This window comes from Pleurodeles waltl, chromosome 9, assembly GCF_031143425.1.
Source record: "Pleurodeles waltl isolate 20211129_DDA chromosome 9, aPleWal1.hap1.20221129, whole genome shotgun sequence".
Lineage (NCBI taxonomy): Eukaryota > Metazoa > Chordata > Amphibia > Caudata > Salamandridae > Pleurodeles > Pleurodeles waltl.
In genome coordinates this window covers 173,487,364-173,511,126 of record NC_090448.1, presented here as the reverse complement: position 1 = coordinate 173,511,126, position 23,763 = coordinate 173,487,364, and positions in this window count along the sequence as shown.

The following is a 23,763-nucleotide window of genomic DNA, read 5'->3' as shown; positions in this document are numbered from 1 at the left end:
GCCTCCTCTGAACCAGCTTCTATGGCGATGACTGGCTCATCATCCACCTCATCTCCTGCCTTAACCAGTTCTGTGCCTTGGACGAGGTGCAAAGCATTTCTCTTTCGATCACATGGGGGAGCCCCGGAGAGGCTTCAAAGGGAAGGAAATGTATTTCCTTCCCTTTGAAGTCTCTCCAAGCGTTTCAAAAGCCGGATTGCTTGCAATTTCCATTTCCTTTCGTGGGCTACCCACACAAGTGAGGTATAATTTTTATCGAGAGACTTGGGGGAACGCTGGGTGGAAGGAAATTTGTGGCTCCTTTCAGATTCCAGAACTTTCTGTCACCGAAATGTGAGGAAAACGTGTTTTTTTAGCCACATTTTGAGGTCTGCAAAGGATTCTGGGTAACAGAACCTGGTCAGAGCCCCACAAGTCACCCCATCTTGGATTCCCCTCGGTCTCTAGTTTTCAAAAATGCACAGGTTTGGTAGGTTTCCCTAGGTGACGGCTGAGCTAGAGGCCAAAATCTACAGGTAGGCACTTTGCAAAAAACACCTCTGTTTTCTTTAAAAAAATGTGATGTGTCCACGTTGCGTTTTGGGGCATTTCCTGTCACGGGCGCTATGGCCTACCCACACAAGTGAGGTATCAATTTTATCGGGAGACTTGGGGGAACGCTGGGTGGAAGGTAATTTGTGGCTCCTCTACGATTTCAGAACTTTCTGTCACCAAAATGTGAGGAAAATGTGTTTTTTTAGCCAAATTTTGAGGTTTGCAAAGGATTCTGGGTAACAGAACCTGGTCAGAGCCCCACAAGTCACCCCATCATGGATTCCCCTAGGTCTCTAGTTTTCAGAAATGCCCAGGTTTTGTAGGATACCCTAGGTGCCGGCTGAGCTAGAGGCCAAAATCTACAGGTAGACACTTTGCCAAAAACACCTCTGTTTTCTTTAAAAAATTGTGATGTGTCCATGTTGCTTTTTGGGGCATTTCCTGTTGCGGGCGCTAGGCCTACCCACACAAGTGAGGTAGCATTTTTATTGGGAGACTTGGGGGAACATAGATTAGCAAAACAAGTGTTATTGCCTCTTGTCTTTCTCTACATTGTTTCCCTCCACACATAAGAGCGTGTGTAAAAAAGACATCTATTTGAGAAATGCCCTGTAATTCACATGCTAGTATGGTCACCCCGGAATTCAGAGATGTGCAAATAACCACTGCTCCTCAACACCTTATCTTGTGCCCATTTTGGAAATACAAAGGTTTTCTTGATAGCTATTTTTCACTCTTTATATTTCAGCAAATGAATTGCTGTATACCCGGTATAGAATGAAAACGCACTGCAGGGTGCAGCTCATTTATTGGCTCTGGGTACCTACAGTTCTTGATGAACCTACAAGCCATATATATCCCAGCAACCAGAGTAGTCCAGCAGACGTAACGATATATTGCTTTCGAAAATCTGACATTGCAGGAAAAAGTTACAGAGTAAAACGTAGAGAAAAATTGCTGTTTTTTTTACCTCAATTTCAATATTTTTCTTTTTCAGTTGTTATTTTCTGTAGGAAACCCTTTTAGGATCTACACAACAGACCCCTTGCTGAATTCAGAATATTGTCTACTTTTCATAAATGTTTAGGTTTCTGGGATCGAGCATTGGTTTCATGCCCATTTCTGTCACTGACTGGAAAGAGGCTGAAAGCATAAAAAATTGTAAAAATGGGGTATGTCCCAGTAAAATGCCAAATATGTGTTGAAAAATTGGGTTTTCTGATTCAAGTCTGCCTGTTCCTGAAAGCTGGGAAGCTGGTGATTTTAGCACGCAAACCCTTTGTTGATGCCAGGGAAAAAACCACAAGCCTTCTTCTGCAGCCACTTTTTCCCATTTAAAAAAAAAATGAAATTTTCACTGTATTTTGGCTACTTTCTTGGCCTCCTTCAGGGGAACCCACAAAGTCTGGGTACCTATAGAATCCCTAGGTTGTTGGAAAAAAGGACGCAAATTTGGTTTGCCTAGCTTATGTTGACAAAAAGGTACGAGGGCCTAAGTGCAAACAAATAGCCAAAAAAAAGGCCTGGCACAGGAGGGGGAAAAGGCCTGGCAGCGAAGGGGTTAATTCCAAGGCTCACTTCACTCCATACTAAAAATATACATATACTACAATAATCCTCAAGATTATTATGGAACTGATATCAGGGAAAAGTAAAAAAATGAACAACACCAAAAGTATTTGCCCTCTCCTATAATTCTCCCTAGAAAATGACTTTGAAACCTAGAGTAAATAAAGGAAGGCTGTACAAAGTGGCCTCTGACCATGTGGCCAAACCAACAACAGCAATCAAAGAGGCATGGAGAACAAAAAACACATGCAAACCTATGGGAAAAACATACTGGATGCCTACACAAAATGGCCATCAGCAGCATTGTCAACCAACAAGCCAGGAGGCATAGAAAACAAAGAAACACATTCAGGACCATGGACACCGAGTAGACAAAATGGCCCTTGACGACATGCCAAATAGAACATAGACAAATGGTGGACTATGGGAAACACACTCACACAAACACTAGCCACACAAAGGAGGCATGGTAACACTGAAGAAAGCTCTACCATTAACTCAGCAATCCCAAACACAAAACTTAACTGAGCAATAAAAAATTTAAAACATCACACAACCTCCTATGGCATCAAATATTACCCCACATATATACTTTTTGTTGAAACAATGCAAACAATTCCCCACCTTTTTAATTTATTTCAATACCATCCCACCCTAAATGATGTTTTAATTATAACAACATATACCATAGAAACAGTTCTTTCATGCACTGATGACTAGCACTGGGCCTTCTGGAAGGATGGCCCATTGGCAGTCCAGACCACATGGTAAAATAAAAGAATATTACAAACATAATAAACATGGAGAATATGTATTGAACTGTGCAAAATTTTTCCTTTACAAAAGACAAAAAATTAAATGCAAAACCCTATTAAAACTCAATGCAACACACCACAAACACAATCAAGTTTAAAAATTGAATAAAAGTAAAAAGAAATACTGGTGCATGCCCTTTATCAAACATACAACACCCTTATACAATAGTTATTTAACTTACTTGTGATAACACAAAAACATCCTTAAATCCACTGGTATATATGGAGCAGACACAGAGAGTGATCCATCCACCTCGCAATTCAAGTGAAAAGTGACCAGGAGATGGAGAAAGCATTGGGAGGAGCATGCTGGACAGGAAGAGGAAGTTGGAGTCTCTGGGGCACTTCAAAAAAAAGTTTAAAGAAAAGCTTCTCGCCCTAAAAAATAATTTGAATGGTTCGTTGGAGTAGAATATCTACTCCAAAAAATATTTTCAAGAAGATTTGCAGCTTCTCGAGTGAATCTGCTAGAGGTGCAGACTTGATTGCTTGTGTTGGCCGGAGGTAGGCAAAAGGTGCCTCGATAGCGGGCGCAAAATCTTGCATGTAAGCAAGTGGCCTCAAAGTATCGTTGCACTCACCAGCGCATGCCAAACTAAGTCTTGCATGCACTAATCAAAAAAAATTCTGCCTCGGTCTGGATGGTGAAATTGATTGGGAACTCTATAGAAAACACACATAGTGCAGAGTTCCCGAATTCTGCAAACTCCGGAAGCAGACTGAATTTTTCCACCCGCCTCGACTTGCAACTGAATAGCCTGTGCTCTGCCTTCACACAAGGGCCCTAACAAATTCAGATTGTCACAGCAGCCAGCTTGGATCCAGGGCAGTGGAGGTAGGAATTGCCATGCACTTCAGAGCCACTGTCTTGAAACTTCTCCCATCTTCGCGAACCAGAGCACCAGGGTATAAAAGCAGAACCTCAGAAACCAACTCTTCAGTACACTTCTGGATCAGTAACTAGTCTGCCAAGAAGAAGGACTGCTGTGCTGTTGGAAGGCCTGCTACTCTGCTCGATTGCTGTTCTAAAAGACTGCTGCTCAGCTGTGTTGCTGCCTGGTTTGTTCTGCTGCTCTGTTACCTTCTGCCTGGGGACAGGGATGGGATCTTCAACTGTTCCAGGGCCTCCGGAGTGACTCACAAGGGCTAGTTTTTGCATCCTCTGGCTTCCCTATTGCAATGTTGCTCTCTCAACAGCTGTATCCCCTGCCGCCCCCCCCTCAGGCTCCCGGCGTGCTGGTGCTTCAAAGCTTAAACCAATGGTTCACAGTTCACGACCCTCACTGAGGTGCACCCTCAACCTCGTGTTGGTGTATTTCCACTCCCTCATTTCCTTCCTCCTCACCTTCTCCCCTCTGTTGATGTGACTTCACTTTGCACCTGCCACATCTCCCCTCCATCCATACCAGGTCTAAGTACTCACTCAGCTCCTACACCCTCTCCTCCCCTCCTTGCTGGTTTGCTCTTTTCTCTCCCTACCCCCTTGCTCTCTCAACACACTCACCGCCTGCTTTGACTTTTGCTCCCCTCCGGTCAGGTGTTCACCTGTATCCACATAGATGACCTAACTGATCTCCTTCATCTGTCTGTGTCATCTCCTGGACTGTCCGTGGCCTGACGCATTTACATCAAATGCCATCAGGTGATATCCTAGCTATGTTCGAAATGGGTGGATGAATAACGGACACCCACCTCTCCTACTTGGAGTTCGACAAACTGTAGCATGACTAGGTGGGGAGGGTGATTCACAGCAGCTGCCCATTGTCGAATGCAGCAGAACACGGCCCCACCAGGAAATGTGGTATGGCAATTCTTATTCATAGGTCCCTCACCTGACACTCTCCTTAAGTCTTGGTCAGACCAGTCCAGCCGTTATATTTTAACAGATGATCTGCATGGGCTTGGTGTACACCCCCACAGGAATCAGGCTTCCTTTTTTGCTTCAGCTCACCGCCTTCTCACTGAAATCGGGCCCTCCCACTTCATACTGGGGGGGGGGGAGATTGGAACCTGGTGTGGCACGCAGTCCTAGACCGTACCAGACTTGATTTCTCTCCTAGGTGTATGGCATCCAGTCCAGACTAGATTACTTCCTAATCACCCATTGCATAGTGTCTCAGGTCCAAGACTCAGATATTAGAGTCAGCGCTCACCGATCACTCCCCTGTCCTGCTTTCCTTAGATCTTGGCCTCATTTCACCAGGCCAAAAGCAATGGTGCCAGGGGGTCTCCCGTTACCGTACACCCCTGGGCAAGTTTCAAATCAGATGGCATGTCTCTGAGTACCTGGAGAATAACAAAGCGTACTATGGGCAGTGGTGAAGGCAACCATCCAGGGCCAACTTATGAGGGATTCTGCACTGGCCAATTCCCAGATGGCGGCCGCCAGAAGAGCCTAGGGGATGAGATTAGAAGCTCTTGCCCCCTCGCTGGATGCCCAGAAGACATTTGACCCATCGACTGCGAGTACCTCTTCACCACACTGCGCCGGTTTGGGCAACAGCTTCATAGCTCAAGTTTGCTTGCTTTACAGCTCCCATGCTACTCAGGTAAATTGCGGTGGCTTCCTATCAGACCTTTTCCCAATTTGTAGGAGAACTTGGCAGGGATGCCCGCTTTCAACCCTGCTATTTCTCTTGGCTTTAGAGCCTCTGGCATTCTCCCTGCACCAATCCCCCTTCCTTTCTGGGGTCCGTGTACCACGAGGAGAGTCCAAGGTATACCCATATGCAGACGACCTAATCGTCATTCTTTCTGACTGCCACCACTTTCTCCCGGCACTTCTCGGCACCATTAATGACTTTGCAGCATTGTCGAACTATAGAGTGAACTGGGACAAAAGTGAGGCATTGCCTATGTCATGCACGACCACTACCACAGTGATATCTGGGTATCCCTTTCAGGGGAAACCTTCCCATCTCAAGTACTCTGGATTTTTGTTAATTGGGGCTGCATAGTGGCTGATAATCATGAACCTCTAATTACTCGCACCAAACTAGAGTTAGAAAAATGGTTGTGCCTGGGGTTGTCAATGTGGGCCAGGATCCAAGCTGTGAGGATGGTTACATTACCTAGATTCACCTATGTTCTTGGCATGGTCCCCCTGCTGACCCTGTTATCCATACTTCGATGTGTGGATAAATGCATCCGCTCTTTTGTCTAGGGCTCAGTTGACCACTGCCTTGCCAAGACCAAGCTCCTGGCACATCCCTCAAGTGGGGGTATTGGGTCTCCCCTCGGTTGAAAATGTTGCCTTGGCCCTTCATCTCTTCAACTGGCCTATATGCTCCCCAGGATGCCTGATCCTCCATCATTGATGACAATGGAAAGCCTGATGCTGTCCTCACGGCAAGGACTATCTCTACTATACAATGGTGACATGACTGCCCGCACTCTACTAATCCAGTCCTGCAGGCTATAATGAAATCCTGGAGGTGGTCCCACCACCTGCTAGGAGTGGATCCCCACGGTCATAAGCATGCACCCCTATGGAGTAATACCAGCCTCTGTATAGGAGGGAAGGCTTTCTATTGGGCATGGTGGCAATCGGCAGACATCGTCAGTCTGAATTATATCATTGAGGGAGGTGCCTTCAAACCCTTTGCGCTTTCCACAAGAAGTTTGGTCTCTCACCACAGCAGCTGTTGAGATATATTCAACTTCAACACTGACTTAATAGCCACCTGGGAAAGCACCCATGCTTTCTTCAGCCTATTACAGTTCATGGGGCTGCTTTCATGGAGTGATGTCTAGTTTCTATAGCCTCTTGACCCATCACCTTTTTGATTCCCCTCTCCTCAGCAGCTTTCATACAAAATGGCATGTAAGAATGCAGACTACGAGAAAGAGGACTGTACTGACCTCTTGTAAGCACTTGACCATGGAGAGAGGGAAGTGTGCTTGAAGTTCTGCTTAGTCAAGCTGCTGCATGACTGGCACTGGACACCCATGAAACTATATACTATATGCTCTGGACATATACACTGCTGGCGCTGTCCTGCGCACCGGTGGATGTGTTACACATTATCTGCAACTGTCTATCAATCCGGCCCTTTTGGTCTGAAGTGGGGTCCACACTCACGAAGATGCTGACTGTCTGGCACCCCTTTTCCTGTACACTGATTCTTCTGCATAACACGGGAGACATCATGGACCTCTCCCTCCCCTACAGCTGCCTCTTGCACACAGACCTCGCCACAACAAAAAGCTGCTTCCCACAAGCGTATTATTCATAATCTCCAGGGTCGCACTAAGGTTTTCCTCCAGAAGTGGATGCCCTTTCTCAGGGACCCTGTAGAAAAAATGGCTGCGGTTCCCCCTTCCCCACCACCATGATGTGCACCTTCCTCTCCATCCACACCCCATCCCTTCTCTCGCTTCTTTCTTTTCATGTTCCCTCTTTCTCTCGTTCCCCCTTCCCTTCCTTCTTGCTGTGCTCCCCCTAACATTGTCCATCCATCCCCACTCCTCTGCAGCACATAGACATAACTTCTCTCTTAACGGTGGTAAGAACTGTTCTGGGGCCTGAATGTGGAGACTCTGGCCTTTACAAACGGTTCCGGATTACCCTGGCCTTCTGCAGCTCAGCACCCCTACCCAATGCAGACATGTTCTTAACTTTATGATATACTTGTATGCTCAAATGTAACACCTGGGAGCCCCCCCCCAACCAATATACCCTGTTTTGTTTTCTTGGAACTTTAATAAAGAAATGTAAAACAAAAAAAAATATTCACTGTACCTCCAGTGTGCCCACACTTTGTTTTATGGTTCAGATGTATGGAGTTATCTCATTACTAGAAATCTTCAATATGAAGAAAATCACTATTTCCGCCCACTTCTTGGTCTTCCTTCTAGCCGTTCACACTACATTTGTCACAAGGAATGGGGTCCTTAATCTGTTGAAGATCTTTTCAAATTGGTCCTTTTCAATCTGGGTTTTGATTTGGACTAGTCCTAAGCCCTCACTGTAAGAAAATGGGTTATTAGTCGGAGATGACTACCCACCTTAAGTAATAAACACAATCCTTGTCAGGGTGAGCCACTAATGCCACTAAATTAACATGAGCTCAAGCATCTGTAGCTATGGCAGAGAGCAGATAGTGCTAACCTATAGGCAATGTGTGAATCATTCTTCAGAATTCTACCACTCTCCATTTGCTGTTGCTTTCAAAGGCCCTTTGAGAGCCAGGACTTACATCACCATAGTACAATATATACATCTTCACTTAGCATACTTAGGGGGTCATTCTGACCTTGGAGGTCTTTTCGCAAGACCGCCGAGTTACCGCCGCGGTGAAGACCGCCGACCGCGGCGGTATGCCGCTGTGCGCATTCTGACCGCTGGGAGCGTTCCGCCGGAAAACCGCCAGCAGCCACACTGGCGGTCGGCGGGAAAGTGGAGACTGGTCAACCTCCACCGCCACGCCAGCAGAACACCGCCCACAGAATTACGACCCACATTTCTGTGTGGCGGTCTTCTGTTGGCGGTCTTCTGTTGGCGGTCACCTCCCCATGGCTCCTGTCACCTCCCGGAGGACCAACGCACAAGGTAAGTTGATCGTCCGTGAGGGGAGGGGGTGGGGGGGGTGTTGTGTGATGTGTGCGTGCATGGGGGTGTGCGTGTGAGTGTGTAGAGGGGGTGTGTGAGTGCGTGCATGCGGGCGGGGAGTGCTGCTGTGCCTATGGGCAATGTGTGTAGTTCGGCGGGTGCGCATGTCGGCATGTATGTGTGCGGGTATGTGTCCCCGTTGTGTATGTGTGTGTGTAGGGGGTGTGTATATGTGCATGTTGGGGGTGTGTGCATGTCGGGGTGCGTGTATGTGCATGTCGGGGTGGGGTGGGGGTGGGGAGGGGGTTCGTACCACCTCTGGGGGGTGGCAGGGGGGTGGAGGGTGTGGGGGGAGGACTCGGGGGGCAGTGGGGGGTGGGGGAGACCCCTATCAGTGCCAGGGAAGGAATTCCCTGGCCCCGATAGTGCCTACCGCCACGGTTCGCATGGCGGTTCCCGACCGGCAGAAACCGCGGCGATAAGCAGGGTCATGATACCGTTGGCGGTCTTGGGTCGACCGCCGGACCGGAGTGCGCAGACTCCAGCCCGTCGGTCATGACCGCCGTGGCTGTCGGAGTGGGGAAGTGGCGGTCGGTCGCGGCGGTGACCGCCGCGGTCAGAATGCCATTTTTAATACCGCCGGTCTGTTCGCGGTCCGACCGCCGCCTCTCCGCCGACCGCCAAGGTCAGAATGAGGGCCTTAGTTTCTCTTCACTTTTCATTCCAGGCTTCTGTCCCACTTTCCTTATACATTATGGTACTTGTAGTTTCCACTGTCATCAGACATCCTGGTGGTGGTTTTCAGGTTGATTTTTTTGTTCCTGGGGCCAACAGTTATTCTGACTCTATAATATCTGCATTATGGACCCTTTTCTCTCTTGGCTCTTATCCTCGATTCATGTCATGGTTTCCTATTCCTTGTCTTGTGCCCTGATTTTCCTAGTCTTCCCCTTTTAGAACCGTGAGTTCAGTATTATCTTCATTGGTGGTTTCCTTATTCCTTGCACTTAGTTTATTTGTTGCACCTGGGTCATGCCATGCACCAGTGCTCCTCACCTGAACTTTGAGCTATTTCAGAACACTAAACCAAGAGTACAGCAGCATACTGCTGACTTGGTTGTTGAGTCTCCTCATGCTCCGTCATATTCTTGCTGGTGTGTTTCAAAGGTGGCTTTTTTGATCTCTTATTATCCGGCCTCTCTGTTTCTGATATAGTCATTGTTCCTAGTCTTGTCTGCACTCTTTCTTTAAAATTCTCAGCAGGCTGTAGCTGAGGAGGGTTTCAAGAGGTCTGATAGCTGTTGGACTAAGTCCCAGTGAAGCCGTAGGTTTTTGACAGGAAAGCTTACTTCAGGAGAAATTTGAATTTCATGCCTAGGAATGGTCCCTCCCTGGGTGGACACTTTTGGCACCTTCAACTGGTAAAAATGTTTTCATTCACACAGATTCCTCCAGTGGGGCAAAACCACAGGTTGTAGGTGAAGGAGACTCCCTGAGGCAGGATAGCATATCAATGAGGCCCGTCTGCAGAGGATTTGCTATTGTGTAAGAGTTCTGTGTATGGGAAGCATGAATCTACAGCCCAAAAGACATGCACCCTTCTCAGACCAGCTTGGCAGGTTTATATTGGTCCATGGGAGGTTTTTGGAGTCAATACATTTCTAAGTTCAAGATCTTCAGGGTTGGTTAAGGAAGCCTAGCCAGATATAGCCAAGGCTTTGTGGGCCAGGGTTCACTCCAGCAAAGTATCCAGGGCAGGTCTATGTAGGGCTGGTCAGCTGCTTGTATCCCTAAAGCTTGAACAGCAGATCAACTGTATGACCCTTGGAGTCGACTCCTTTGACTTGGGTGCAAGAGGGAGCAGGACCAGTACTTCAAGGCTCCTTGAGGTCCCACACAGCTTTTCTAGTCCTCTTCAGGTCCAAATGTGTACTGAATAGTTTGCCACTGAATGCCACATTTATTCCTGGGACCAGCTTGTGGTAGGGGATGACGCTTGAATCCTCCCTAACCAATGGGGTAAAATTCCCTGGGTTAACCCTACCCACTTCTGCAGCAGTTACCGTTTCCCTATTGAAAACTATCCCACCTTGCCTCTCGCTGCTTAAATCCAAGATGGTGAAATCCTTCTCTCTTTGATCAGAGGTTGTATGCCCACATAGAGGTGTGGACAGAACAATGAACAGCTCCTTTTCTGCTCTCAACCCCTTCTCTATCCCATGGACTACTGCCTACTCTTAAAAAATGAAACGAAAACTTTTCATTTTTTAAACACATCCAATTTTCCTTCAAAGAAAACAGTCTGCATTTATTAAAACAAATTGCTTCATTTTAAAGTAATCACAGAAATGGTGGTCTGCTGAACCCAGTGGGTTGCAAACCAAGACTTACCTCATTAATATTCATGAGATAGGTCTATTTGCAACCCACTGGGAATCAAAAAATGTGTCAAAGACAAATTTGTACATTGGTGTTTGTGATTAATAAATTGCAAATCACTATGATTCACTATTTGTTAATTGCAAACTATTACCTTCGTACATGTAGCCCTACATGCCTAAAGTTTGGTGAAATTGTGTACCGAACCATACGTGTTAGAAACTGGTCTTCTACTGTAGTGAATCCTAGTTTGTTTTAATGGGATAACGGGAGTTAGCTTAGCCTTTGGCTTGCAAACTCGTGCCCAAGTCACCTAGTGACTTTTAACCTACTTAGCTTGCTCTGTCTTAGACCATTTATTTAATTAAATCTTCTAAGATGGCTGCCGTGTTTATAGTTAGGCCTTTTTGTTTAGAGTTATGTTAGCAGTGTCACCTCGCTAAGGCGCCAACTCATGCAACAAAGACAAACAAACTGTAGGTGCTCACATTATAAATTACTGTTCCAAGCATGCAGCGTTGTCTATTGTTTTGGAACAACCTACTTCAGGGGTCCAAGTAGATATGTAGAAATATATCACACTTTAGACAGATAATCAGAGGGATTCCGACCGAATACCATCGCTGCTATCGATCCTTCATGCCGCTTTGACGCTGACCCCGACTTCGTGTTCTGCCGAAGTCTGTGCTCGAGACCTCATTCAAGGTAACCAGGGTTGAGGGCTCCTTCCAGGGACATGGCATTGGCAGATTAGGTTTAACATACCCAGCTTTCCTCTAGGTAGAAGGTTAGGCATATATTCATGATAGGGTACACGGACATATGATACACTTTATGTCTTTCTAGGCTAATTCAAGATGGTGGGGGTCTTCATAATCATGACCCTCATCTTTACAGTTCTATCTCTTGTACTGTTCATTATCCTAATCAGTGCAGCCAATATGATTTACTGCATTGTATTAAATAAAACCTATTGTTATTGCCTGTGTTTGGTTCAGATGTAATATATCTGTGAGAAAGGGGTAATCTCCGTTTAACCACATTCTGAGTCCATGCGTAAAGGGTGCCACAAATCACCTTTAACTGTTTAGGTGGTTGGTGAGGTACTGCTAGTGAGCCGGAAGGGTTGGGATACGGTTGTGACTTGTTGTAGGAAAGGCATAGTCACCTACAAACATAAGTACTGTCATCCTTGAACCAGCAGTCTTGCCAAGAGCAAGAGTCCAAACTACGACACTACAGTATTTGCTGCTCTATGTGGATTTTGGAAAGAGACTATTGCATTCTGATGTGACAAGACAGTATCAGACCAGCTATTGTTAAAAATGCGGCTTCCACAAGCAACCTTAGTAAGGTCAAATTTATTATTTCCTTTTTTTACAACACAGTATCTGCTCAAAACTGCACTATCACATTCAGCGTTTTAGATCACACTACCGGAACTGCACATTGTCCCTGATTAAAGGACAGGGCAACATTTGAAGGAAAGCCTACAGAAAATATGTTTGAGCAAATATTATATCACAGTTGCTAACACCATGGCACAAACCTCAGGCAAGTGTCTGAGGATGAAAGCATGCATGATAAATGACCTTCAAGTAAAAAAATTAGTCAGTAACCTGCTTGAGGAAAGTTAGCATAACAAAAACAAGTACAATAAATTGAAAGATAAATCTTCGGTTAGTTCAATAAACACAGCCAAAATTTACATAACAGCACTCATCAACAACAGTACATTTAAAGAATTATATGATTATATTGTAGCACATAAATAATTTAGAGGAACTCTGTGGGCCTGAATAATCAACTGTATCATAATAAGTAACTGCACAAAACATAATTGAACTGCTAGGGACTGTGCCATACTGTGGAAAATGATATCCATTGTCTTTTTAACTCAGTGAAAAGGCAAAAGTGTTCTTTAATATTGAAATATTGTACGCATGAATACAAACGGATTGATATAGGCCCTCATAACGACTTTGGTGGTCTTCCCTAAAGACCGCCAAAGCCGCCGGCCCCAGGAGACTGCTTGTGCTAACGGTCTCCCGCCCACCTTATTATGGGTACTGCTGGATTCCAGCCACACTTTCGGCGGAAATCTGGCAGTAGTCGTGCTGGCGAGCAGAAGCACTCTGGTGGTTCCACTACCAGCCCCACACCGCCAGTAGGACAGTGTCTGCCATATTATGGGCCATAACACAGCCTGGCGGTGTCCTGCTAGTGGGGCGCAGCTTACAGTGGAAGTGCCCCTACCTGTTCCCTGCTGGACGACCTTCTCCCCTGAGCAGGTAAGGTGATCAACAGGGGAGGAGGATGTGGAATGTTGTGTGTGCGTGTGTGTGTGTGATGTCTGCATGTGTGCATGAATGTGTGTATGTGTGGTTGTATGCGTGTCTGCATTTATGGATGCGTGTGAGAGGATGCGTGTATGTTAGTGTAGGTGAATGGATGTATGCGTGGTGCGTGTTGGTTTCTGTGTGCATGTATGCGGAGAGGTGGTCGGGGGTGGGATGAGCTGTGGCTGAAGGGGGTTAGTGGAGGGGGGTCTAGTACTCGCTGGGGGGAGCTGTCTACCGGTGACAGGGAAGCAATGTTGCGGTGCGTCAGTTGCGACAGCACCAGTTGCGCTTTTTACAGCCAGTAATTCTTGTGAGTAATATATATTAAGTATCAAGTTGTTGGTTTTGTAGTGGAATGGGATACAAAAGTATTGAAAAGATGGCTAATAATACTAAATTAATTGAAGCATTTATAATTATTTATGCATTTTTAATTTTTGGAAATATTATGTATATTGTTAGTTTTATTTGATAATTAAGTGCTAAGTGTGTTTAATAATAAAGTTTGTAAATTATGTTTGCGTTTCAAAGTTTTGATTTAATGTAATATTTTAGAATAAATGTATTTATTGTGTAATTAAAGTTTTTCTGGTATTTCCTGTATTTTGTGGAGAGTACATTTTATGTAAATGTATTTTAATTTTTGAACTTTACTATGTATGATTCTATTATATGTTTAGGTATTTACATGTTTTGTACAAAATGATTAGGGGGTTGAATGTAATTTGTAGTCCTTCCAAAGTCCTACATGTTCTGTACTGTTGCTTAGTTTGGAGTGTGAATAGAGTGAATCTTTATTGTTTAGTTAATGAAAAACCGTAACAATCAATGCATTGTATACAATATATAAAATTCTATAAAAGAAAGGACAAACAAAAGGAGAAAATTCTATGTGGAGTGACCATTAAACTAACTTTGCAGACACTTGATGCCCCTGGTGCAGTTGATGTTACATGCTGACTCAATATGTACAGATTGAGAACCTGCTGTTGCGCCTAAGGGCTTTGCTTTTGCCTTTTTAACTGAGTTATCTTAAAATGTGTCCTTACACATTCTATAACATTGTCAAAACTTTAATACGCGACTAATAAAATAAATGAACACTTAAAAGTGAAGCAACTGTCAGCTAGGGTGTGTCCTAAATAGTAAGTTTACGCTTGCGGTGTGGACAGTCAGAAAGTTGATGAATCTGCAGATTGACTGCGGATCGTGAGGGTCAAGCATTGACATGTCTGCTGGCCGACAGGAACGAGTATCATTCCTCTCGAAGACTGGTTTTACCAGTTGTTGTCGTGCTTCCTTTAAGGCCGGGCAAATACAAATCAGATGGACCATGTCTTCCTTGGGACCTTTACATAACCTACTGGAAGAGTCTCCTCCATTCTTCCAAGATGGTTGGTCGGCTCTGGATGGTAGAGCACCTAGACGAAGAGCCAGGAACTGACGCTTGATATGTAGTGCGAAAGTTGAAATCAAATATTGTGATGGCGCCAAGCTGGTGTAAGTGTGCATAAAAAGCCAGGAATGTGAACGTTGTGCAAATTTAGATTTATCAGCTATAAAGGACTGCAATCCCATTTCCTTTTTTAACGCTCAACACAACAGTGGATGTGAGATATTGGAGTCCCACAGATGCATCATTTCTGTCTCTTGCAGAGAATTGTACAGATACCTTTTATATACTGATTTTGGATTGTTGCTCACTGAATACCATAAAGCCATGACCAGGGGGCTGGTCGTATTTTTCCTTATTTTGTACCAGGACTTTATTGTATGCGCTTTCCTGCCCAACTGCTGTTGTATTAGGCCAAATTCTAGCCTGACCTGTGCGGGAGAAGCAGAGCCAGGAAGTTTAAAGACCTGCTTACAGATTTTTATTTGTTGTTGGTCCAATAGCGGGGCGTCTTTCCCAAATAAAGCGTTGCTTCCGTATGTAGTGGCTGGGAGGAATTGGCCGACATAACAGACAGTAACGGCTTATACGATGGGCCATTTAATCTTTTTGCTAGGGTACAGAAAGCAAACGTTAAGGCTTTGCACTTCTGTGCAATGTAGCGCTTCTGCAGCGCGAGGTTGTCTTTATTAACGATAATGATGCCAAGGTATTTATAGCAGCGAGTTGTTTCAAGGGTAATGCCATTCAACTTTATATTGTTGGCTAGATTCAAAGGACATCCCGTGGACATGGTTTTGGTCTTTGAGGTTTTAACTTCTAATTTATTTGTCTTTGCGTAATCGCCTAAAGTAGTTATCAACCGCTGCAGCCCTATTTTCGTGTTGCTTAGCAGAACAATATCATCAGCGTATGAAAGGTGTGATAGGGTCAAACTTCCCATCCCTGGAGAGTGCGAGTGGGTTGCATCCAGCTTCAAGGAGAGATCTGCCGTGAAAAGGTTGAAGAGGTGCGGGGCCAGAACACAACCCTGTTTTAATCCTATATTTGTCGGTATCCTCCTAGAAATTTTTGAGCCATCTGCTACCTTGACCTGCACCAAAGTTTTATCGTATAGCATTTCTATGCATCTTAGAGTTCGCTCTTGTAGGCCCCACCTTCGCAATTTGCTCCAAAGAAGCGCTCTATCGACTTGGTCAAAAGCACGTTTGAAGTCCACGAAACATAAATATAGTTTTTTCTTTAAGCATTTTGCTCGGTTGGCAATGTCTCCTAGGGTAAGGATGTTAATCACTGTGCCATATCCCTTCCTGAAACCAGTTTGATTCAAAGGAACCAGGTTATTTGAGTTTGACCAATTGAGCAGGTCAGCCAGGACTAAGGTGGCGAAGTATTTGGCCTCACTGTCAATTAACGCTATCAATCTGTAACTCGCTGGGTTTGGTCTGCAGCCCCCTTTGAATATTGGGTTAATGATGGATCCTCTCCAACTTTCTGGAATGATTGTGTTACACTCAACTTCAGTATACAGGATTGACAGTGTTGTTGACCAGTATTCAGGGTCAGCCTTAAAGACAGCTTGAGTAAGACCATTAGGACCAGGGGCCCCATCCCTGTGACCCTTCCTGATGGCTAGGGAGACGTTCTTGGCGCTAAACGCTGTCCCGCTCTGACTGACGTCTGTGAGTTTTATTGACTCCTTCAGAGGCTGATTTACTTCAGATGAGGGTGGTTTGAAGAAAATGTTGGCAAGGTATTCCACCCATTTTCCTTCTGGGACTGATGTGAAGTTTATTGTTCTCATCTGCCGGCCGATTCCATTCACAGTTGTCCAAAAGGCCCTTGAGTTAGCCTTCCTTGAATTATGAAGTAATTTGAGCCAGAACCTTTTTGGTTCGCATTTGCCATAACTGATTCTTGTAATTTTTCAGTAGGGTTTTTATTTGGGCGCACTGGGTTGGTGTGGGAGAGCTATCTTTTATTAGTCTAAGGTTGCGCCTCAGTTGCTTCCTTAGTTCTAAAATTTTTACTGGTAGGTTTGAAGATCTTGCCTGATTATTATGTGGCAATTGACGCCTGGCGAGGCCAAGATAGGGTACTGACTGAAGAAAAGTGGCCAACGCTTTCACTGTTGATAGGTCCTGGAATATTGCCAAATGAAGCAAAGATTTTATGTTTTTACACAGCCTTGGTAATGAAGACTCCAACCAGATCAGGCGGTTTAGGTTGATAGATGTTATTGTTCTTAGTTCCTTTATAGCTGGAAGAAGACACAGAGCATTCCAAACGAGTTCTATGTGCTGAAATGAGTGGTCACTATGGAGAGTAGGTTTAATTTTAAATTTGCTAACATGAGCTAGCAAAGGAAGTGACACGGCTGTATAGTCTATTATTGTTGCGGACTTTGCACTATGATGAGTAAAGCTTGGCGGGACGTCATCATTGATCCTGCCATTTAGTACCCTCATACTCATGTGCTCTAGTGCCTCTACCAGTTGTTTACCCCTTGTGTCCAGTCTTCTCTGCGCTGGCAGTGTTTGCAGCGGCACTGACGATATGGCATTTTCAGCTGCCAGTTGCTCATCTGGTTCTGGAGTGTGCATTAAGTTAGCATTGAAGTCGCCTTTCACTAATATGTCTCATGCTGGATCAGCGCATCTTATCTCTTCCACCCTATTCAATAATTCATCATAGAGCAGTACTTTCCGATTTTTCCGCGGATGGGCATAGACATTAAAACTGACTAGCGGGGCGTGCTGATTGTTACTAAAGGTGATTTTAATGGCCTGCAAGTCGGTCTTTGAGAAAGCCAACTGCTCTGTTGATACAAGTAGTGCCGTTGAAATGTATGTGGCTAGACCACCGCTTGGCCTACCTTCCTATCTTTCTTCCTAACTCCCCGCCACCTTTAACCCCCCCTCCCCTATCTTTTCTACCCTCTACCTGACCCCTCCACCCTCCGCTTTCCCGCCGCCACCTACTGCTCACCCCCGCCCCCCCTGCCCCCATTCGTCGCCCCACTCCCGCCCCCAGCTGACCCCTCCTCCCCCCCCCTCCCTCTATGGCGGCCGCTGCGTGACAGAGTTAGCGACACTTGACCCAAGGGTAGGTCGCTCCCCCTGCCGCTGCAGCTCCACCAGCCCAGGCTCCTGAAACCTCCAAGCAAGTCCTGCGGAAATACAGCAAGTACCCCCCCCGCCCAGCCCCTCGCCCTGCCCCTCGCTACTCACCTCTTCTCCTGCTTCTTTCTTCATCTTTGATCTTCTTCTGTGCTCTTCATCTGTATTCTTCATCTGTGTTCTTCTTTCTTCCCTGCACCCCGTCCTGCGTGTTCTTTTCTTCTGTTTTCATCTGTGTTCTTCTTTCTTCCCTGCACCCCGACCTGCGTGTTCTTTCTTCTGTCTTCATCTGGGTTCTTCTTCTGTGTACTTCATCTGTGTTTCTTCCTTCTCTTCTGCACCGCGACCTGCGTGTGCTTTCTTCTTCTTTGTCCTTCTTCTGTGTTCTTCATCTGTATTCTTCTTCTGTGTACTTCATCTGTGTTTCTTCCTTCTCTTCTGCACCGTGACCTGCGTGTGCTTTCTTCTTTCTTCATCTGTATTCTTCTTCTGTGTACTTCATCTGGGTTTCTTCCTTCTCTTCTGCACCGTGACCTGCGTGTGCTTTCTTCTTCTTTACCTTCTTCTTGGCTCTTCTCTCTTCTGTTCTCCTGCTCCTCTTCTTCTTTACCTTCTTCTTGGCTCTTCTCTCTTCTGCTCCTCGCTCCTCTTCTTCTTTACCTTCTTCTTGGCTCTTCTGTTCTTCTGCTCCTCGCTCCTCTTCTTCTTTACCTTCTTCCTGGCTCTTCTCTCTTCTGCTCCTCGCTCCTCTTCTTCTTTACCTTCTTCTTGGCTCTTCTCTCTTCTGCTCCTCGCTCCTCTTCTTCTTTACCTTCTTCTTGGCTCTTCTGTTCTTCTGCTCCTCGCTCCTCTTCTTCTTTACCTTCTTCCTGGCTCTTCTCTCTTCTGCTCCTCGCTCCTCTTCTTCTTTACCTTCTTCTTGGCTCTTCTGTTCTTCTGCTCCTCGCTCCTCTTCTTCTTTACCTTCTTCCTGGCTCTTCACTCGTCTGCTCTTCTGCTCCTGACTCTTCTCTCTGACCTTCCTCACTCCCCTCCACCTCTGTAACCCCCCCTCCCCCATCTTCCTATCTTTCTTCCTAACTCCCCGCCAGTTCCTAACTCCCCTAGCTTCCTATCTTTCTTCCTAACTCCCCGCCAGTTCCTAACTCCCCTATCTTCCTATCTTTCTTCCTAACTCCCCGCCACCTTTAAGTACCCCTCCCCTATCTTTTCTCCCCTCTACCTGACCCCCCCACCCTCCGCCACCTCCTGCTTGCCCCATGCCCCCATTCGTCGCCCCACTCCCGCCCCCCGCCCCCAGCTGACCCCTCCTCCCCCCTCCTCCCTCTTATGGCGGCCGCAGTGCGGCCGCGCTGCTGGCGCGCCAAAGGCAAGCCCGTCTGCACCCGCCCGCACCTGGACCGCACCCAGCGCCACGACCCCTGGCCCCCAGCACTCCCAAACCCCGCTGCACCGCTACGACCCCATCACCCTCCACGCCCTCAACCCGGGGCGCTCCAGCACCTGCTTCCAAGCCAACCCGAAACGTACCCACGGACCCTTCGCATGTCACACCTGCAAACTCACATTCCACCGCGAAACCACTATGCCCGCCAGCCCACGCGCATCAACCACCTCAAATGCATCCTGATCAATGCACGATCTGTCCACAAGCACGCCGTTGAACTATGGGACCTCCTGGACTCCACCGCACCGGACGTCGCCTTCATCACTGAGACCTGGATGAACGCCTCCTCGGCCCCCGACATCGCCATAGCCATCCCCGACGGCTACAAGATTTCAAGTAGAGACCACACCAACCAAGTAGGTGGAGGAATCGCCATCGTCTTCAAGGACTCCATCAACGTCACCACCTCCACCGAAGACACCCCCCTCGCCACCGAACACCTGCACTTCCAGATCCACACCGACCCCAGGAACACACTCAGAGGAACTCTCGTCTACCGACACCCTGGACCACGCGCCCTCTTCAGCGACTCCATCACTGACTTCATTTCCCCGCACGCCCTTGCCTCGCCGGACTACATCCTCCTCTGTGACCTCAACTTCCACCTGGAACAGAACAACGACCCCAACACCATCACCCTGCTCGACAACCTCGCCAACCTCGGCCTCAAGCAACTGGTGAGCACCCCCACCCACATCGCCGGACACACGCTAGACCACATCTTCTCCGCCAGCAACCACGTATCCTTCAGCCACTCTTCCGCTATTCACTGCACTGACCACAGATGTGTCCACTTCACCTTCCGACGCGAGACTCCCCACCTCCGCACACAACCCATCCCACGTCGACAGTGGAACAAAATCCCCGTGGAACAGCTTCTCTCCACTCTCAATGACAACCAACCCACCTTCTCCTCCGACCCCAACGACGCAGCCGTCAGCCTCACGAATTGGATCACCAACTGCGCAGACAACCTCGCTCCCCTCAGACGCCTCCCAAGACAGACCAACACCAAAAAACCTCCCTTAAGGATTCAAAGAAAACCTGCCGCACCCTCAAGAAAGCCTGGCGCAAGGACCACACCGCAGATAACATGACTGCCCTCAAGAACGCTACACGCGAACACCACCAACTGATCAGCGCCGTCAAAAGAAATTTCTTCACAGACAGACTGGACAAAAACAGCCACAACAGCAGAGAACTCTTCAACATCGTCAAAGAGCTCTCCAACCCTAACGCCAACGCCAACGCCATCACGCCCTCACAAGACCTCTGCAACTCCCTTGCCACCTTCTTCCATCGTAAGATCACCGACCTACACGACAGCTTCGGACACCAGACCCAGCCAACCACCACAGAACCTACAACCCCAGCCATCACCCTCAACGCCTGGACTCACATCAACACGGAAGAGACCAAAGCCACCATGAACTCCATCCACTCCGGTGCCCCCTCGGACCCCTGCCCACACTTCATTTTCAACAAAGCCGACGACATCATCGCCCCGCACCTCCAGACCATCATCAACAGCTCGTTTTCGTCTGCTGGAAACACGCTGAAGTCAACGGCCTACTGAAAAAACCTACGGCGGACCCAAGTGACCTGAAGAACTTCCACCCCATCTCGCTCCTCCCATTCCCTGCCAAAGTCATAGAGAAGACCGTCAACTAGCAACTTACCAACTTCCTTGAAGACAACAGCCTACTCGACCCCTCTCAGTCCGGATTCCAAGCCAATCACAGCACAGAAACCGCCCTCATCTCAGTCACAGACGACATCAGAACCCTGATGGACAACAGAGAAACAGTTGCCCTCATCCTCCTCGACCTCTCGGCTGCCTTCAACACCGTCTGTCACCGCACCCTAATAACCCACCTCCGCTCCACCGGGATCCAAGGACAGGCCCTGGACTGGATCACCTCCTTCCTCTCCAACCGCTCCCAAAGAGTCTACCTCCCACCTTTTTGCTCAGACCCCACCGAGATCATCTGCGGCGTCCCACAAGGCTCCTCGCTCAGCCCGACTCTCTTCAATGTCTACATGAGCCCCCTCGCCGACATCGTACGCAAACACAGCATCATCATCACCTCCTACGCCGACGACACTCAACTGATACTTTCCCTCACCAAGGACCCCACCAGCGCCAAGACCAACCTGCAAGATGGAATGAAAGACGTCGCAGATTGGATGAAACTCAGTTGTCTGAAACTGAACTCAGACAAAACGGAATTCCTCATCCTCGGAAACACCCGACTGCCTGGGACGACTCCTGGTGGCCCACGGCCCTTGGCACCGCACCGACCCCCTCAGACCACGCACGCAACCTCGGTTTCATCTTGGACCCACTTCTCACCATGACCTAACAAGTCAACGCCGTATCATCCTCCTGCTTCCTCACCCTCCGCATGCTCCGAAAAATCTTCAGTTGGATCCCCGCCGACACCAGAAAGACCGTGACCCACGCCCTCGTCACGAGCCGCCTGGACTACGGCAACACCCTATATGCAGGAACCACCGCTAAACTCCAGAAACGTCTGCAACGAATTAAAAACGCCTCCGCCCGCCTCATCCTCAACATACCCCGCAACAGCCACATATCCGCCCACCTGAGACACCTGCACTGGCTTCCCGTCAACAAAAGGATCACCTTCCGACTCCTCACCCACGCACACAAAGCCCTCCACAACAAGGGACCCGAATACTTCAACCGCCGCCTCAGCTTCTACACACCCACCCGTCCTCTTCGCTCCGCCAACCTCGTTCTCACCGCCGTAACTCGCATCTGCCGCACCACGGCGGGTGGGAGGTCATTCTCCTACCTGGCGGCCAAGACATGGAACTCCCTCCCCACCATCCTCAGGACCCCCCAGGACCACTCCGCTTTCGGGAGACTACTCAAGACCTGGCTCTTCGAGCAGCAGTAACCCCTTCCCCCTAGCGCCTTGAGACCCGCACGGTTGAGTAGCGCGCTTTATAAATATTTATGATTTGATTTGATTTGATTTCATAGATTTTTTGGCACTAATGTGGTGTAGCGAGTAGCCTCCTAATTCGATTGGGTCCTCGTTTTTTGAAGCAGGATTATAGAATAATTGCAACTAGTCATTGCTGTGAACCCGTCTGCTATGATAGTTTTTGCACCGGCGATGTTCCAGGACATTATGGTGACAGCCAAACTTTGATCTGTGCTTACTGCATTTAATGTGCTAGGTCAATTGTTTTTCCTCAAATTTAAAGTGTGAGCCATCCATCTCCATTCGTCTTGCTCTCCCTTCAGTACAGTTGGGGGGCCACTGTTGGTTTTTAAGTCGGGTACCTTCCATTTAAACTGCCTTTGTTCCAGTTCCCCGGATTCCAGGTCCCCTACGAATTCATTGGCCGTTGGCAATTTTTCTCTAGAATTTAACAATAGGGGAAAGGGATAGCATTGACTGGATGGTTCTGATAACAGTATGCCCCAAATTTCGAATTGCTGTTTGACTGCCATAATTAATGTACCAATATCACTTGTTCTCCACTTTGTTAGAGTTTGCTCCAGCCCACTTTGAGCACTGCCAGGTAGGAATTTCACTGATGTCAAGTCTGCGGATACGATTTTCTTAGTTGATGGGAACTCGGCGAGAAGCCTCAGAATATTACCCCAATTTAAGCTGTCTTGATGGCCTCGTGATTTATATTGCGGGGTAAAAAGGATCTGCCTTAATTCCCGATCGTTCTTGGTGGCCTGAGTGGATTGTAATTGGTGGGGGTGATCGATATTTCTCTGTGTCAATAGCCTTCTTAACTGGCCCCCCTCCTACTGGCTACTATATGGTACCCTATCTAAAGTGGGTGTTTGTTTGATTGAGGAAACTTTGTTTACGAAATTGGTTGTCGAAGTTTGACTATTATGAAACGTTACTATACTTTTTATTAGCCCTTGATTGTTTGTGATTGTAACCACCCTAGAGGGGTGGCTGTGACTTGGGCTTGTTGTCTGGAGCTCTTCACTGCTGATGTTACTAATGCTGGATTGCGAGCTGTGTGCTGAGAGTGAGAGTTTATGAGTCTGATTTACGGAATGTGCTTTTGCCTCATCGTTTATTTTTCTTGAAAGTGGGTTGTAATTTGATTGATTGCCCAACATTGTATCTGGGGAAATTTCTATGACTTGCGTAGCACCAGCTTGGGTGCTAGATCCTTTCCATGGGTGTAACTTGAGGCTCGACATGTTGCCTGCTGTGGTACCCAGGGAGGTTGCTGCGAATTGTGTGGCAGCTGCGTGCGAAGTGATGGCTTGGCAAGGTGATACTTGAGGCACAAGTTGCTTCTTGTTCTTACCGAATAGAGTGGCGGCTGATGCCGCTGCGTGTGGGACATCCTTTGGTCTTAATATTCCAGCTGTTGTGGACCATAGTTGGTCCTTTCTCGGTATTGGAGCGTCTGGTTGGTTTGGAGATTTTTCGCTACTAGTGTGCGTTTTTTCTCTTGGACACCTCTGACGGGGTGCCTGGTCCAGAACTTCCCTCACCCTAAACTCCGAGGTGTGCGGGTTAAACTGAAATTGTACTGTTGAGTGCAACATTTTGTGTACAGCTGACTTTGGTGAAGCGGCAGTTGGTGACGGACCTAAAC